The 17,729-nt window shown below is 39.6% G+C and overlaps 1 pseudogene; it reads left to right on the top strand.

The window, feature by feature from the left end:
- Positions 1–280: 280 nt before the first annotated feature.
- Positions 281–17,729, top strand: part of LOC101613176 — a 30,288-nt pseudogene continuing 12,839 nt past the window's right edge.

Raw genomic sequence — 17,729 nt, 5'->3', positions numbered from 1 at the left:
ATGATGCTTATTGGTGGGAGAGTCATTGGTCACTAATGTACGTGGGGTAAAGTATGACAGACAGCAGTCAGCATGCAAGAAATGTCTGGGGTTGCTGTGAATGTGGCCAGGTAGCAACATAAAGTCTGAGAGGTGTGTGGTGGGAAGCAAAGCTATAAAGGAAGGGTAAGCTACATTGCGGTGGGGGGTGGGGGTTGTCAATAGGCCAAAAGCCAACCTTTATAGCACATGATCTTATGGACCATCATGAGTATAACAAAACTTTGGAGGAAACGTAAAGATGAATGAAAATGAGATGATTTGGGGCTCAGAGTCTTTAGACCTCAGAGGACAAGTACAGGTTGGAACTAATGTGAGTGGCAATAGGACTACAAGTGGAAAAATGAAATTTGTGATACCTTGAGGGAAAACTGCAACAGGATTTGGCAGTAGTAAGCTGAAGGTATGGGCTGGGGGCTTAGCTCAGTGATAGAGAACATGATTGATATGCAGGAGTCCCTGGGTTCAGTTACCAGCAACACACACACACACACACACACACACAACACATGTGCACATATGATAAAGCTAAAGGAAGAAAGAAAAGGAAGAAAGGATGTTAGTATTTCATAGGGAAGAAGACTCCTGATTGAGGTGCTTTTATCCAGGTATTCCAATTAGAGCATCAAATATCCAGGGAACAGTCTTTTCACACAGGAAAACGTGACAATTTGAAGCCAAAAGGATATGGCACAGCTGGAAGAGCCCCAAGGTATATGAGGAGAAACTGTCCTTCCTAAGAAGAGGGCTTCTCCTTTGCAGAGGCTAGAGAGAGCATGGGCAGACCTGGGAGGCAGAGTCAGGGAGACTCAAGGGAGCATATTGCTACATGATGCTTCTCAGGGAGGAAGAAGGGTGAAGCAGTGGCAGGAGTGAGAGCCAGGCTTGCCAGGAAACAGGAGTAACTTGGCACAGAATGGTGAGTACAGATCATGCACCTTGTGCTCAGCAAACTCCCATGACCAAGAAGTAAATCTGCGCTCATCCCCTGTGACTGGTGTATTACCTTGATCTATCTATCTACCTATCTGTCTGTCTGTCTGTCTATCATCTATCTACCTATCTATTGCATTTTCACTTATGAAACCATGTTGATGACTTATTTTGTATCAGTTCCTTTTTAGTATGGAAGTGATGGGTTTGGCATGTGACTGAGGACAGCATTGAAATGATCGGCCCTAGTCGAAGCCTGGGTGCCAACAGTACCTTGATCCTGGGAGACTATTGCTCCATTGCTCTTATCAGCTTTTCACTATCCCTGCCTTCTAATGTTATTGCTTCCTTCAGATATGGCTTAAGATCCATGCATGATCAATCATTAATCTCTTCCTTGTTCTTCTTCATTGTATCAATGTTATTGAATGAAGCTGGCCTGCTTTCATAGATCCAAGTCAAGAGTGACAAAACCACCATCACCACCATGAAAAACAAACAACCAGCAACAAAACAGCAGGGATCCAGGCAGAACTCACTCTGTATACCTTAGGCTGGAATGCAGATCTGCCCCAGTGACACCCACCCCATCCCCAGTAGGAGTCTGCTAGGGGCAGAAGCTACAAACCCAACACCTGAGTCTATTAGGTGATATAAATCCAAAGCACCACAGTATGTCTATCTGTACAAAAACCTTTTGGTTTTATGAGCTCCTACTCGTTGAATAATTTCCTAAGCTACTGGGGTCTTATGTGAGAAATTTTCCCCCACTCCTAGACCTTAGAGGGTTCGACTTATGTTTTCTCTAGTTGTTTTAGATTTTCAGGTCCTAAATTAAGGTCCTTAATTCATTTTGAGTTGATTTTTTGTGCAGGGTGAGGGAAGTCGATCTAGGTTCATTTTTCTACATGTTATTATCACTTTCTCCAGCACCAGTTGTTGAATATGCTGTCTTTTCTCCATTATGCATTTTTGGTTACTTTGTTGAAGATATGTAGCTGGAACTAATGCCTGGATTTTCTGTTACATTGATCTACATGAGTGTTTTATGCCAGTGCCACACTGTTTTTATTATTATGGCTTTGTAGTATAACTTGAAATCAGCAGTGGTGATACCTCCAGCAGTGTTTCTTTCACTTACATTAGTTTTGGATATCTTAGGCCTTCTCTAGTTTCATATGAATTTGAGACTGTTTTTTTTTTAATCTCTGTGAAGAATAATGATGGAATTTTTATTGGTATTACATTGAATCTATATATTGCTTTTGGTAGAATAGTCATTTTTACATTATTAATTCTACTAATCCATGAGCATAGGAGGCTTTCCATCGTCTTGTGTCATCCTTAATTTCTTTAAGTGTTTTTATGTTTTTCTTGAAGAGATCTTTTACTTAACTTGGTTAGTGATATTCCAAGATATATATATTTATTTATTTATCTTGTGGTGATTGAAAACTGGTCAACCTCAGTGATATCTTTCTCTGTGTGTTTGTCTTTGGTGTATAGGAAAGCTACTGACTTTGGTGTGTTCATTTTGTATCCTGTCACTCTGATGAAAGAATTTATCTAGTCTTTTTGCATTTAGTATTATTTGAGCTCTAGGTGCTTTGTTCATAGTCTTTATTACTTTGAGATATGGTTCCTCCCTTTCTAATCTCTCCCAGTGTTTTGATTGTGAAGTGGTGCTGTATGTTTTTTGAAAGCTTCTATATCTATGGAAGTGATCATGTTGTTCTTGTGTTTAAGCTTGTTTATGCTGTATATTATGTTGAGAGAGAGAGAGAATGGGCACACCAGTGCCTCCAGTAGCTGCAAATGAACTCCAGATACATGCTTTGTATGGGTAAATTTTATCAGGGATATTGGTATGTAATTATCTTTTCTTATTGTCTCTCTGTCTGGTTTTGGTATTAGAGGATTGCTGGCTTCATGGAAAGAGTTTGGGGGCATTCCTGTTTTCTAATTGGGTGAAATAACTTGAGAAAAAGTGATATTAGTTCTTCCATAAACTTTTGGTATAATCCAGCTAAAAATCCATCAGGTCTTGGACTTTTATTTGTTGGGATGTTTTAATTACATTTTCATTCTTGTGGGATATGATAGGTTTTCTAGGAAGTTTATCGGTGTGGGTTTAATTTGGGTAGGTGGTATATGTCTAGGGATTCATCCATTTCTTCCATATCCTCCAATTTTGTGGAATAGAGGTTTTGGAAATATGTCTTGATGATTCTTCCAATTTCCTTGGTGTCATTTGTTACCTCTCCTATCTTGTTTTTAATCTTGTTAATTTGAGAGTTTTTTTTAAATTTTGATGTAATTGGCCAGGGGTTTATCAATCTTGTTTATTTATTTATTTGTGTGTTTATTTTTTGAACAACCAACTCTTTGTTTTGTCAATTTTTAAAATTGTTTTCTTTCTTTCTAGTTCATTTATTTCTGCTCAGATCTTGATTATTTCTTTCCATCTGGAACTCTTAGAATTGTTCTTGTTTTTCTAATGCTTTTAGGTGATTAATTAAGTTATTAATTTGAGACCTTTTTCTTTTTTTTTGTTATGAAGGTATTTAATGCTAAAAAAATTTTCCCCTTAGGACTGCCTTCATTTTTTCCCCATAAATTTTGGTATGTTGTATTTTATTATAATTCAGTTCTACAAATTTTACAATTTCCTTTGATTTCTCTCATAACCCATTCATTATTGAATAGTGTGTTGTTCACTCTCTGTGAGCTGGTGTGTTTTTTAGTGGATCTCTTATTGTTGATTTCTAGCCTTAATGCATTGTTATTAGAAATAATGCCGGAATCAGGTCAATTTTTCTGAATATGTGGAGACTTGTTTTATAACCTATTATATGCTCAACTTTAGAGAAGGTTCCATGAACTGCTGAGAAGACTGTGTATTCTGTGGAATTGGGATGGAATGTTCTATAGATGCCTGTTAGGTCTAATATTGGGTGATCTGTCTAGTGATGATAGTAGGGTATTGAAGTCCCTACTGTGATGATATTGTGGTTTGTTTGTGATTTGTTGTCAAGTAGGTTTTGCTTTATACCATGTGGTATGCCTGTATTTGGTACATATAAATTTCTGATTGTTATATTCTCTTATATTCTCTTATTTAATCATTCCATTTACGAGGAAAAAGTGGCCTTCTTTGGCTTTTTGTTTACTTTTGGTTTGAAGCCTACTTTGTCAGATATTTGTATAGCCACATCAGCTTGTTTCTTATTTCTCTTTGCTTGAAAAATCATTTCCCATCCTTTTACCCTGAGGATGTGTGTTTCTCATAGACGTAAATGGATGGATCCATTCTTCTGATCTATCTGGTAAACCTGTGTCTTTGATTGGGGAATTAAGACTATTAATATTTAATATTATAACTTAGAAGTTTGATTTAATCCCTGCCAAACAGAAGGATTTTTGAGGTTTGGTGCTTTCTTTGGCTTTGTGCATTTTCATATCTACTCTAGTTTTGGTTATTGTGCTTTCCTTCTTACAGGCTCTTGAGGTTGGTTGTTTGACTCTCCTTTATGAAGTATTTCCTGAAGTATTCTTTCTAGGGTTGGCTTTGTGCTCTTATAATCACAGAACTGGCTTTTGTCATGGAAAGTTTTCCTTTCCCCTTTGATTATGAGAGACACTTTCACTGGGTACAGTAGTTTGGTTTGAAAGCCATAGGTATTTAAACTTTGGTGTACTCTGTTCCAAGTCCTTCTTGCTTTTAGCTTTTCCATTTAAAAATCATAGGTAATTCAGATTGGCTTACCTTCATATGCAATATGAACTTGAACTGAAGAAGCTTGATGCTTGCTTGATGGTGGTTGAATTTGCATTGTTCTAGTCTCTCCTTACTGTGCCTTATGCCAGTTGAAAATGTGTGCTCTGTGCCTTTCTATGTTGAAAGTATTTAACTTGTTTGATTTTACAGGACTCACAGCTAAGAGAAAAATCTTAAATCTCATTGAAAACTTGGGACTTTGGAACTATCTTAAGCTGGTCAAGACTGTGGTAACCTTTGAAACTGGACTGGATACAATTTACAATGTGTGATAGTTTTGAATTCATTGGGGGCCAGGGACAGAATGTAAATAGGTGGCCCCCAATATATTCAGTGTCATATTAGCTTGTAGTTTGGATCTGCAGCCTCCTGACTGGAGGTGGTGTCACTGGGAAGATATTAAGATGTGGTGGTGAGTTTGAAATTCCAATCTAAAGATATTCAAAGTGCTTAGTTCCACTTGGAGTTCCTGAAGTGTGCTCTGTGGAATTTGGCTTGTGACCTCCCTCTCTCTCTCTCTCCTTGGACCTGTGAAAACAGGCCAGCTTCTTCTGCCATTATGGAACTTCCACTGGATCTGTAAGCTTTAATAAATTCCTTCCATAACTATGTCTGGTTTGGAAGTTCATCTCAGCAAGCCTGTTGAATTTCATTATGACTGTTGGTCTTTTGGTGATTTGTTTCCAATTCTGCTATCTTTTTGGTCATGGTCTGATTATGTTTGTTCAACAAGCTTATGGTACTTTATGACTGGTGTATCCTCTATATTTTCATTGGAGACTACATTGTGGGGTTAGGCATTCTAGGTGGAGATCTCTTGCCTTGTTGTATTGTGTATTTTTGTTGTTGTTGTTGTTTGTTTTCCTATCTCAGGGTAGATGTCTTGTTTTGTTTTGGATAAAGCAAATGGTGGCTATTGTGGGATCTTCATTGCGTGATTTATTGTGTTTAGATCCAGATGGAAGTGGATTAGTGATATATCTGCAGTTTTTTGGGGGAATACCCTTGGGTCTAGAGAGGGCTTTCCTGAGTGCACTATCTCTTAGAGGTGCTGGGTGAGACCCTGGGAGGCCTGGCAAAGTCCATGGCTAAGCAGGGTCTTGGTCTGTCTGTGCTGCCCACTTGCTGGCTCTTGGTGGTAGGTTTGGTGGCAGCTGCTGGTGGCAGGGTCAGGGGGGGAAGGGATCCAACTCTTGGGGCTAGATCTTAATTAGGGAGTTTGGGGGTCTGTCTGGCTCACATGGCTGTATAGTTGGTCTGGGATTCTGTGATCCTACCCTGAAGTTGTGGAGTTCAGGAGTGTTCAGAAGGCTCTGGTGCTTTGGTGAGGACCACTTTGCATGAACATCTCTAAGAGCTGGGCATGTAGACAAAGGCCCATACCTTCCCTACCCTCCAGTACTCACCTGGGGTGCTTAGCCATGCTGCAGAGCACAGAGTGTATAGGAATCTGGCATATTCCAGTACATGCACTCCATGCCTGCCCAGTGAGGAGTGTCTGGAAAGATCCTTCTAGTATTAGAGCCTCCAAACCTTGCCTCATTTCTCCCCTTTAGTTCAAGCATGTTTTGAGTTCTTCCTCTTGATGGAAGCCCAATTTCTTAATGTGATTTTATTTTGTTGTTTGTCTTTCAAATATATATATCGCAAACGTTTCCATTTTGGAGCTTCCATTTCTAACCATGAAGAACTAGCAGCAGGGCTGGAGAGATGGTTTAGCGGTTAAGCGCTTGCCTGTGAAGCCTAAGGACCCTGGTTCGAGGCTCGGTTCCCCAGGTCCCACGTTAGCCAGATGCACAAGGGGGCGCACGCGTCTGGAGTTCGTTTGCAGAGGCTGGAAGCCCTGGCGCGCCCATTCTCTCTCTCTCCCTCTATCTGTCTTTCTCTCTGTGTCTGTCACTCTCGAATAAATAAATTAAAAAAAAAAAAAAAAAGAACTAGCAGCAGTGTTGAGGTTGTCCCTTCCCCAACTATAATAACTACAAAACAGGCCAAACCAATACAAGACATGGACCAGACATGGTGGCTCACACCTTTAATCCAAGCATTTGGGAGGCTGAGGTAGGTGGATTATTATAAGTCTGAGGCCAGCCTGGTAGTTACAGTGAGTTCCAGGTCAGCCTGAGCTAGGGGCTAGGGTGAGACCCTTCCCTCACATACATCATATGTGTTTGTGTGTATGTGTGTCTTTGTCTGTGTATGTATGTATGAAGCAACTTTTTTCCAGTTCTGGACAATAGGAAGTTCAAGGCTGTGATACCTAAAGTAAGGAAAAGATGGTAAACCTATGAGCAGCCTGCTTTTCCAGCTGGAAGCAACTCTGACAATGGCCCAGGAAGAGTGGATCTAATAAAACCCAGCAGTCCTGTTGAAGTGACAGGTAATCAAGGTAGGGACTCACTGTAGCCCAGGCTGATTTGGAACTAACTGTATATCCCTAGGCTGGCCTTGAACTCATGGCGATCCTCCTCTTTCAGCCTCCTGCATAGTCTCATGCGTAGTTTGAGACATAATGTTTGAAGAGGCCTTGGGTGCTAGAATTTTGAGGGGAGCATTAGTAGAGATCTAAACGAAGATAGCAGTCTAAAAATGTGTGCAGGACACTCTAGAGTCTATTTTCCTGAAAGCAACGCGCACAAAGAAAGTCATTTTAGGCTGTATGAAGAACAACCTTTAAATAAGCCCTGGAGAGAAATTAGCTGAATGACCCCCACCAGTCAGGGTAGAGAGATGGGTAGTGTATTTGGTAGTAAATTATGTAAAAGTAGCAGCAAACATAAGGACAGGGAAATTAAAGTACAGTTTGTTGGGATGGTCATTCATTGTAGGTGAAATTACCTAACATTACTTGGAGGCAGACTGGTGGGTTAAAAAAATGCATACCATAAATCCGAGAGTCACCAAAACAAGGTAAAAGTATTTCCTAGAGAAACAGATTAAATAGAAAAATAAAAATTATTCTATTATTCCAAAAGTAAAAAGCAGAAAAAGGAACAAGGAAATTAGATGTGACAGATAGAAAAGAAGCAGCAAGATGGTAAATATGAACCCAACCATACCAATTGCAATTTACAACAAATGTAAATAAGCAAAATGTTCAATTAAAGGTCAGAAACTGTTAGAGCAAATGAAGATGCAACATCTAGCTCTATGCCATTTGTAAAAGAACCCTAATTTAAATCTGAAGTATAGGTAGTGTGAAAGGGAAAAAAATGGTCAAAGATATTGAACCATGTGTAATGGGCACCCTAATGTGAAAGGAAACTTCAAAATTGGGAACATTCCTTGGTTAAAATGGCCCGTTTTATGAATTGCAAAGAGGGTGAATTCATCTAAGAGTTATTGTCGCAGAAATGTCAGCAAGAAAGCCAAGTGCCACTTACAGAGGATTAGAGGACTCACAAATTTATTATTACGCCAGGTAGAAATACATCTGGCTGGAGGGAAGCTTGTGCTTCAAGAATATCTCCAGTAAATTGATTTTGGGTCATCCCACTTTTATAGTCAATTTTAAGGACAAGCATAGAACAGAGGTCATAGGAACATAAGGTCATAAAGTTGGGAGGGGGCTAGGCATCCTTAATTAAAGTATTAACTACACACAATTACCCTGGGAGGAAGCCCCATCATTGTGGTTATCTTTATGTCTCCTACTGACTCCAGTTTATCACTCTCAAAGCTGTTCCCAGCCTTCACAGGGGAACAGGAAGGAGCAGCAGAAGCCTTCTTATTGTCCTTAGCTCATAGCGTCCTGTGGGGAAGTGTAAACAGGATCAGAGTCAGGTTTCTAACTTGAAAATGTATACTTAATTTTCCAATTTTTTCATCATTTTAATTATAAATTCAATACATCTAATAACAGAGCTTCTTATGAAGGTAAAACGTACCAAAGTAAAAAGACAGGTAGACAAATCCAACACTGGTCCTAATGGCCATCTAAACAGTACTTCACTTAGTGACAACAAATAGTGTGTTTTCTTAAAGTAAACATAGAACATTCAGCAAGACCACATGCTGAGTCATAATGCAAGCTTCAGTAAACTTAACAGTACAGAAATCACACAGAATGTGTTCTCTGACTATACATGACAAAATTAAGCAGCAACAGGAATATATCCAGAAAAAATAAAACGTTTGGAAATTGTACAATGTCCTTCAACATAACCCAAGATCCCCAGAAGAAATCATACAGGAAAGCTGAAAGATTTTGAAGAGAATATTAATGTTAATGCAGTGTGTCAGGATCTGTGGTATGCTTTGAGGTACTTACATCAGGAAGTATGCTCTGAAGGGTCTAACCACAGGATGAACCCCCAGGTGTGCTTGTACGGGACTGGCTGGATCTGTAGGGCTAGCACGTTGCAGTCAAGTGGAAGGGCCCTGGGCCAGCCAAGCTCATACACATACCTGTCTTCTGAGCCCAAGGCTTCCTTTGGTGACCTTCTTAGGGCCCTGAACTGGGCACTTTCCTGGTGATTCTGTTCAGACTTTTGTACTGCAGTCTTGCCTGTGGCACTTTTCTTTCCTTTGACTTGATACTTCTCATGTTTCTTCACTCATAGCTCTTCCTCCCCTGTCGGTTCTGCCCTGACCTAAGGCTCCATAACTTTTGTGCAGTGCTCCTTGGCAGTGAGATCACTTTCTCCTTCCTCTGCCCACCTGTCTGTTCTTTATCCACTTGACTCCTACCTGCACTATTTGTGGGAAACATGGAACACTAGGGGTCGACTTCTCATTTATCCTTTGCGCATCACAGTAAATGTATAATGGGTTGATCCATATTTTATTTGGTTTGTTTTCTTTTTCTCTTTCTTTCTTTCATTCATTCTTTCTTTTTATTTTTAGTAAAAGGCGAAAGATTTGGTCTGAAGAAAAACAAGAGTACTGGTTTGTTTTCTTAACAGACTATCTCAAGATTTGATTACTGAACAGCAATTTATTCATGCATAGAGGGAAGTTTTAAGCATTAAATACTTAATTTAAACTAGAAATCAATAATCTAAGTTCCACCTCAAGAAGCAGAAACTAAAACTTCTATAAGAAAGCATAACAGAAAAGTTTTCTGACCTTATATAATCTGTTTTTCAAGTTCATGTCCCTCCTTCTTTACTTCGGAGAGTGTCGACAAAACTATCTCTACATTTGTAGAGAATGCAACTAATACTTTAAAAATATTAACCTTTCAGGAGATAGCTCAGTGTTAAAGGCACTTGTTTGCACAGTCTGCAAATCTGAATTCAATCCTCCTCAGCACACATATAAAGCCAGATGCACTGTGGTACATGCATCTGTGATCCAAAGCACCTACAACAGTTGAGAGGTATAGCCAGGAGAATCTGACTGAAGCTCTCAGGCCAGCAAGACTGACACTGTTCCTTTGCAGCAGCAAGAGACTCTGTCTCAAAGTAAGTGGAAGATGAGTACAGATACCTTGAGGTTGTCCTCAGATCACACACACACACACACACACACACACACACACACACACACACACACACACGTGCGCGCGCACAAATGACACAATTAACTTTCCTATTCATTAACATGGAGATGTTGTTTACTAAGGTCTTTAAACATGTCTGTTGCACTTTCTAATGTGTTATCTGTTAGAACCAGAATGACTCCAATATTGGACTCTGACTGCCATTTCATTGTAACCTTCTGTGTTCCAAGAGTGACCCAACCACCTTCCCAATTACCACATTCCTAGAGTTATCCAAACCACCATCTCAATTATCACTTTTCTGTAGTGGTCCAAGCCTGGAGGCAAGGTGAACTGCTCAGCAACCAAGAAATTCCAATGAACCCCACAGTCCCTTAAGTATCTGCTAGTCTGTAAGGAAAGGGGCTTCTGACAATGCTGGGTCAGGGCCCTTAGGCATTTCTGAATAAAGCTGGTCTCTGCTATTGAGCTGAGTCTTCCCTCTTGTTTATTTCTTGCTTTTCCTAACATTATCACTGATATAGAAAAATTAAAAGGAGGTTTGCTGACATATAATTCACATTATTGCTATATAATTCACCTATTGAAAGTGTACAATTCAATAGCTTTTAGTGTATTCACTGGGTTGCATAGACACCATTAAAATGTAATCTTGGGGCTGGAGAGATGGCTTAGTGGTTAAGCGCTTGCCTGTGAAGCCTAAGGACCCCGGTTCGAGGCTTGGTTCCCCAGGTCCCACGTTAGCCAGATGCACAAGGGGGCGCACACGTCTGGAGTTCGTTTGCAGAGGCTGGAAGCCCTGGCGCGCCCATTCTCTCTCTTTCCCTCTATCTGTCTTTCTCTCTGTGTCTGTTGCTCTCAAATAAATAAATAAAAAATTTTTAAAAAATGTAATCTTGGAACTTTTTTTTTTTTATCCAAAAGCAACCCCTGTTTGTTCTCTCTCCCTATTTCTTTAACTCCACAACATCAGCTTTAAAATCAGCACCAATCCACTTCAGATTTCTATATCCACCTACTCTGGATATGTTGTGTAAATGCAATCATACCCTATGGGGGTCCTAAAGGATTTTTCTATATAAGGTTGTGTCCTTTGTGAATAAAGATCCAGATGCCTTTGTTTTCTTTCTTGACTGGCTGCCCTGCCTTGTTCTTATACTTATGGGAAACATTCATCCTTCCCCTAGCAGCTGTGATGCTATCTGCAAGTATAGATACCTTTGTTTGGGTTGAAGAAGTTCCCTCCTTTTTCTAATGTGTTCTCTCTCTCTCTTCCTTTCTCCTCCCTTCCCTCTTTCTTTTTCTCCCTCCCTCCCTCCTTTCCCCTTTGTGTAGCCCAGGTCCATCTTAGCCTCCTTACTGCTAGGATCACAGCTGTGTGCCATACCATGCAGCTGGTGGATGTTTTTAAGTTGATAAGAGGTAGCATTTCATTAAATGTCTTTTTTATATTAAAAGTAAGAATTCTTTTCTACAGTACCACTTCTGCCAAACATGTGGAAACATGTGGCTTTTCCCCTAACATGAAGCAGTTCTCCAATTCTGTGTATCTTACATTTCATTTCATTTATGACTCTGTTTTCTTAGAGTTAGTGCACTCAGCACAGTGCAGGGGTTCAGTTCTTTAACCCCCGCCTCTCAGACATGAGCTACAAGACTAGTTGTCACTTATATTCCTAACCAACCAGTTCTAAACTGAGGTTCCCATATGTTTTTCCTAGTGTTCAATAATTTTCTAGAAGGACTTATAGAATTTAAGAAGGTACTTTATTTACTGGTACTGGTTCATTATAAGGGGTACGACTCAAAGAAAAAAAATAATTAAAGGGCACCACTCAAGATCAGCCTAATTAAAGACATGTGTAGAGCAAATCTTATGGGGACATGTATGGTGCATCTACCCTCTTCAGGAAGGCTTTCTCCCAGCATCTGGATATATTTACCAACCTGTAAGCTCTCCAGATCCCCTTCATGAAGGTATGTTTAGAGGCTTTACTATGTAGTCATTGGTCACAGCTGACCAACTCAATCTCCACCTCTCTCCCCAGAGTCAGAGCTCCAACCCTGTCATTTCATTGTTGGCTTTCTGGCAGCTAGTCCCTTCTACCAAGCAGGAAAAATGTAAATATGGCTGAAAGGGGTGAGCCACAGATGACAAAGAACAACTTCAGGACATTTAAGCGGTCTACACCTACAGCTAGGAATGAAAAGCAAGTAGGCATTTCTACGTGTCTATTGAGTGGGGCATGCATTTTTGTTCTTAATTCTATTTCTATGATTTTTGAATGTTAAACTAACCTGTATTGTGGGTGAATCTCACTTGCTCATGATGTATAATCATTTGCATTTATTGCTAGATTTGTTTGGATATTGTTTTTGGTATTTTTGTATTGCTAATTGTATGAGATCTTGATTTTTTTAAAAAGTTCCTGTCATGCATTTGTCTAGTTTTAGTAGTAGGAAACTAATAATTTCACTGAGTAAATTGTGAAGTTTTCCCTGTTGTTTTATTTTCTGGAAGTTTGTGAAGAATTTATATTCTTTAATTATCTGATAGATTTCACCAATAAAATAATCTTATCCTGAGTTTTTCTCTGTAGGCCTTTTTTTAAAAATCTCTAGTTTGATTTCTTCACCTGCTTTATTAATCACTTTTTTCTTAAGTCAGTTCTTTTATTTTCTCTCTCTCATCTTGTTTTGAAATACAGTTTAGCTATGTAGCCCATGCTGGCCTCAAGCTTTTGATCTTCCTGTGTCTACCTCCATACATACATATAATTTTTATTTATCTATTTGAGAAATGGAGAGAGAGAGAGAGAGAGAGAGAGAGGATGGGTGTGTCATGGCCTCCAGCTGTTTCAGACAAACTCCAGATGCATGCACCACCTTGTACATCTCGCTTTTATGGGTCCTGGAGAGTTGAACCTGGGTTCTTTGGCTTTGCAGGCAAGCACCTTAACCACTAAGCAATGTCTCCAGGCCCTTTTTATATTTTTAATTTCAAGCTATTTTGTGGTGGCTAAATTTTGTTGTTACCTTGATAAAATTAAGAATCCAGTCCTGTTGGGTGCGTCTGTGAGAGTGTTTGTTTCCAGGAAGATTTAATTGAGTGTGGGAGTTCTTTCTCTAGAGTGGTCCATTCTTCTGGTGGGGAACTTTATAGAAGGAAGCTCCATGAAAACATGGAGTTTGACTCAGGAGCAGCTGCCTGGTTCCCTAACTCCCCAGACTGCATCCAGCTTCATGAATGAGCAGTTACTCAGTTCTCTGACTGTATAGCTTCTACGAAGCTATTGTTGGACTGCCCAGCCCATATTTTGTACACTAATCCAATAACATTCTTTTTAGTACACATTTATTACATCAGTTCTATTCCTCTAGAGAATACTGCCACATATTTGTAACTGTGAATTTAAAACACATTTCTTATGGTGGGATTTTATACTTGAAATTTGTTATTTTTCTTTAAAAACTATTCTGATAATCTGTCTTTAGACTGGATTGCTTAACCCAGTTGGATTGATTAACCCAGCTTAAAAATTTTTTTTTGTTTTATTTATTTATTTGAGAGCGACAGACAGAGAGAGAGAGAGAGAGAGAGAGAGAGAGAGAGGAGAGAGAGAGAGAATGGGTGCACCAGGCCCTCCAGCCACTACAAACGAACTCCAGACATGTGTGTCCCCTTGTGCATCTGGCTAATGTGGGTCCTGGGGAACTGAGCCTTGAACCGGGGTCCTTAGGCTTCACAGGCAAGCGCTTAACTGCTAAGCCATCTCTCCAGCCCGACCCAGTTTTTAATGCAGTATTGTTAATATGGTTTGATTTGTGTCTGATATTTTGTTTTCCATATATTTTGTGTTTTTTGTCTTCTATATTTCCTATGAAGTGAATATTTTCCATCATCATGTTACCTTTCCAAATTAAACTTAATTAATTTTAATATTTATTTTTATTTGTTTATTAGAGACAGAGAGAAAGAAAGAGAGGGCAAGAGGGAGAGAGAAAGGAAGAGAGAGGAAGGGAAAGAGAGAATGGGCATGCCAGGCACGTTAGCCACTGCAAATGAACTCCAGACACATGTACCGCCATGTGCATCTGGCCCACATGGGACCTAGAAAATTGAACCTGCGCTCTTAGGCTTCGCAAGCAAGTACCTTAAGGTCTAAGCCATCTCTCCAACCCTAAAATTAATTTAAAATTATCTTACAATGTAATAGATTTCCTTACCATTTAATTCTTCTTTAAAAATTTTTATTTATGTGTACATTTATGATGTGCCTGTGTGTGTGTGCTCAGGTGTTTGCTGTGTCCTTCCACCCTGTTTTTCTGTGCCAGGTCTCGTGTTTTGGCGTTGTGTGTTTGGTAGTCTAGCTGGCCTGCAAGCTTCTGCATTTTCCTGGCTGTACCTTCCATTTCTGTGCTGGGAGTGTAGATGCATTTTCCATGTCAAACCCAGCTTAACTTGGGTGTTGGAGATTTGAACTTGGGCTGGCAGACTTAAAAAAGCATCCTAACCACTGGCTAATCTCTCCAGCCTGTCATTTTAATTCTTTTACTAATTCTAGTCTGTTATAGTTTTGAAAGATTTTTAAAAGCTTTCAACTTAAAGAACCCACTTCATATTTATATTTGTAATTACAGTAAGGTATAAAAATATTATACCTACATACTTATACTCCAGTCTTACAAATTTGTGTATTTTTACACAGTATTATGTTTACATATATACAAATTCTTCATAATATGTTGATTAACAGGACCTAGAATTATCTGTGAGACATTATGTAGATTAAGTTACTCTCTGTGCACATCTGTCAGGGATTATCTTGATTATGTTAGTGAGGTGGGAAGAGCCACCTACCTGTGATGGCACCATTCCATGGGTTAGAGTCCTGGACTGCATGAAAGGGAGAGTGCGGGCTGAGCCACACCATACACTGTTCTCTGCTTCCTCACTGTCTGACCGAAGGTGACTAGCTCCTGCTGTCATGCCTTTCCTGCCATGACGGACTGTCATCTGGAACTATAAACTGAAACAAACACTTGATCCCTTCAACTGATTTTTTGGTCAGGTATTTTGTCTCAGCAATGAGAAGGTAACTGAAATACATGTCAATAGAGCAATATAATAATGACTTTCTCTAGTAAATGCCTTTTGGAGAAGCTATGAGGGCACAGAATAGCAAGTATATATTAACAGAATTTTTTTATGTATTTGTAATGAATAATTCTTGTAATTCCATCGAGTGCATCCAAGGTTTTACTATCTGGTTTCATTTCCTTATGCCCATGTAGACTTTTTTTTAACCACATCTGCTTTATACCATTAATATCATATACATTCCAATGTGTTATATTTGCAAAAACATACCTCCTACCCTATGTTATGTGGTGTTTGAGGGGTGAGTGTTGTATGGATGGTACTTGGTAATGTATATGCTGTGTTCATACATGATCACTGAGGCATACAAAATCCTTTACAACTGTTTTAAAGTCAATTAAAAAAAGGAAAAAAAACAAGTACTTGCGCTGTCCTTATACTTTTCTACATAAATACTTTCAACAGAATTTCTTGTTTTCACTTGTGGCTTTGAATAACTGTCTGGTATCCTTTTCTCTAATCCTTAAGAATTTTCTTTAAAAAAATTTTTTTTTAAGCTTGAGGACAGTTTTGTTAGTATCTGACAGAAAAAAAAAAGAAAAGAAAAGAAAAACCCACAGGTAGGCAACTGTGCATCTCTGCAGCTGATGGTGGGAGGAGATGCCTAATCGGAAGACAAAGAATCAGTTTAGGTCCAGAAAGTAGCCCAGGTCAGTAAACAACTGCACAGTGGCAGTGGTGAAATTAGTTCTTTAGAGAAACCCAGTGAGAAAACAGAGTGTCAGGGTAAACATGCTTAGCAATCTGGCCAAGATCCAAAGAAGAGGTAGAAAGAGAGAAAGAAGAAAGTTATTCCTTTTGCTTTAGAATTCAGAAATGCTGGCAGGCTTAGCAGTGGGAACATGTGGGCAACTGCTTCGAAGGAGGGACTTCTATGAGTGTAAGTATATTGTCTCATTAAGGGGATCCATAAACCTTTCACCTCTTTAGCATGTTTGTAGGTGAGCAAGAATTTTTTTTTATAATTTTTTTTAAGGCTGGTCTGCAAGCAACAAGTTTTCCTTGGATTGTCTTAATTGCTCTCTGTGGTGGTTTGATTCAGGGGTCCCCCATAAACTTAAGTGTTCTGAATGCTAGATCCCCAGCTGATGGCAATTAAAGCCTCCTGGAGACAGTGTATTGTTGGGGGTGGGATTATGGGTGTTATAGCCAGCTTCCTCTTGCCAGTGTTTGGCAAATTGTCCTGTTGTTGTTGTCCATCTGATGTTGCCCAGGAGGTGATGTCCTCCCTCTGCTTCTGCCATCATGGAGCTTTCCCTCGAGTCTGTAAGCCAAAATAAACTTTTTCCCCCCCACAAACTGCTCTTGGTCATGTGTCTTCCACCAGCAATGCGAACCTGATGGCAACAGTAAAGTTGGTACCAGAGGAGTGGGATCATTGCTGCTAGAAACCTGACTATGGCTTTGGCCTTTTGGAATTGCTTTGCCGGTAGAAGAGATGTCTTGCAGCGCTGTAAGTACAGCCTGATGAACTATTCTGGTCAGAGTTGAAAGACCTGAATGCAGTAAGAATTATGGACTGTAAGGTTTGGCTTATGAGGGTGAGAAGGACCTTTGCCTGGATTGGGTAAAAATGGTTTGTGTGAGAGGCTTGCTATTATGCCCATGTCCTGCTAACCCATCTCTCCAGCTCAGTATTATTTTTTATATTATCAAAACACTTCATTTTGACTGAGACTGTTACTGGAGTCATTAGGTCAGAGACATGGGCTCAGTACACCTTATCAAGGTGTGGTTAGTCACTCATCCTCACCAGGCTTATTTAAGAAACAAAAGTGAAAAGCAGAAAAAGATTTATTCAATGTGATCACATTGGGAAGTAAAAACAAAGGGGTCTGGTGATCTCTCTACCTAGTCTACCTCTTGGAGCCTGACATGAGGATTAGATTTGAATACAGACAGGCAGAAGGTATGCTTAACTGAGCAGTCCTGGTCAAGGTGTGAGCTGCCCACCATAATTGTGTCAGCTTCAATCGCTTGCAAGGTGGTCTGTCAAGGTGTCTGCATTTTGTGAAACCTCTCTCTGGAAAACAAGCTCCTCTCTCTGGCTTGTTACAAGGCTTCCATCCTTTCCATCTATCAACATGAGATTCCTGGGATATTTCCAATTTCGTAGGGTCTTTGGTTTTAATAGTCTGAAATCCTAAAGAGGGGCATAAATGTCTCTTCAGAATAACTTCATTCCTGTCAGCATGGTCACATGACCTATCATATAAAGTCATGAATTTTCTACTCAGAAAATTTCAGATTTTGGAACATATCAGATCCCATATTTTCAAATAATTGAAGATGTTCAACCTATAGTTGCTCTGATGCCTTTGCCAAATCAATATCGGGGCTTGTTGAGGGTAGTTTCTCTTGTTTTATTCTTGTGT

Source organism: Jaculus jaculus, chromosome 12, assembly GCF_020740685.1.
Source record: "Jaculus jaculus isolate mJacJac1 chromosome 12, mJacJac1.mat.Y.cur, whole genome shotgun sequence".
In the NCBI taxonomy this organism is placed as follows: Eukaryota; Metazoa; Chordata; class Mammalia; order Rodentia; family Dipodidae; genus Jaculus; species Jaculus jaculus.
Note: the sequence above shows the minus strand (reverse complement) of the source record. Positions and strands in the feature narration are given on the sequence as shown.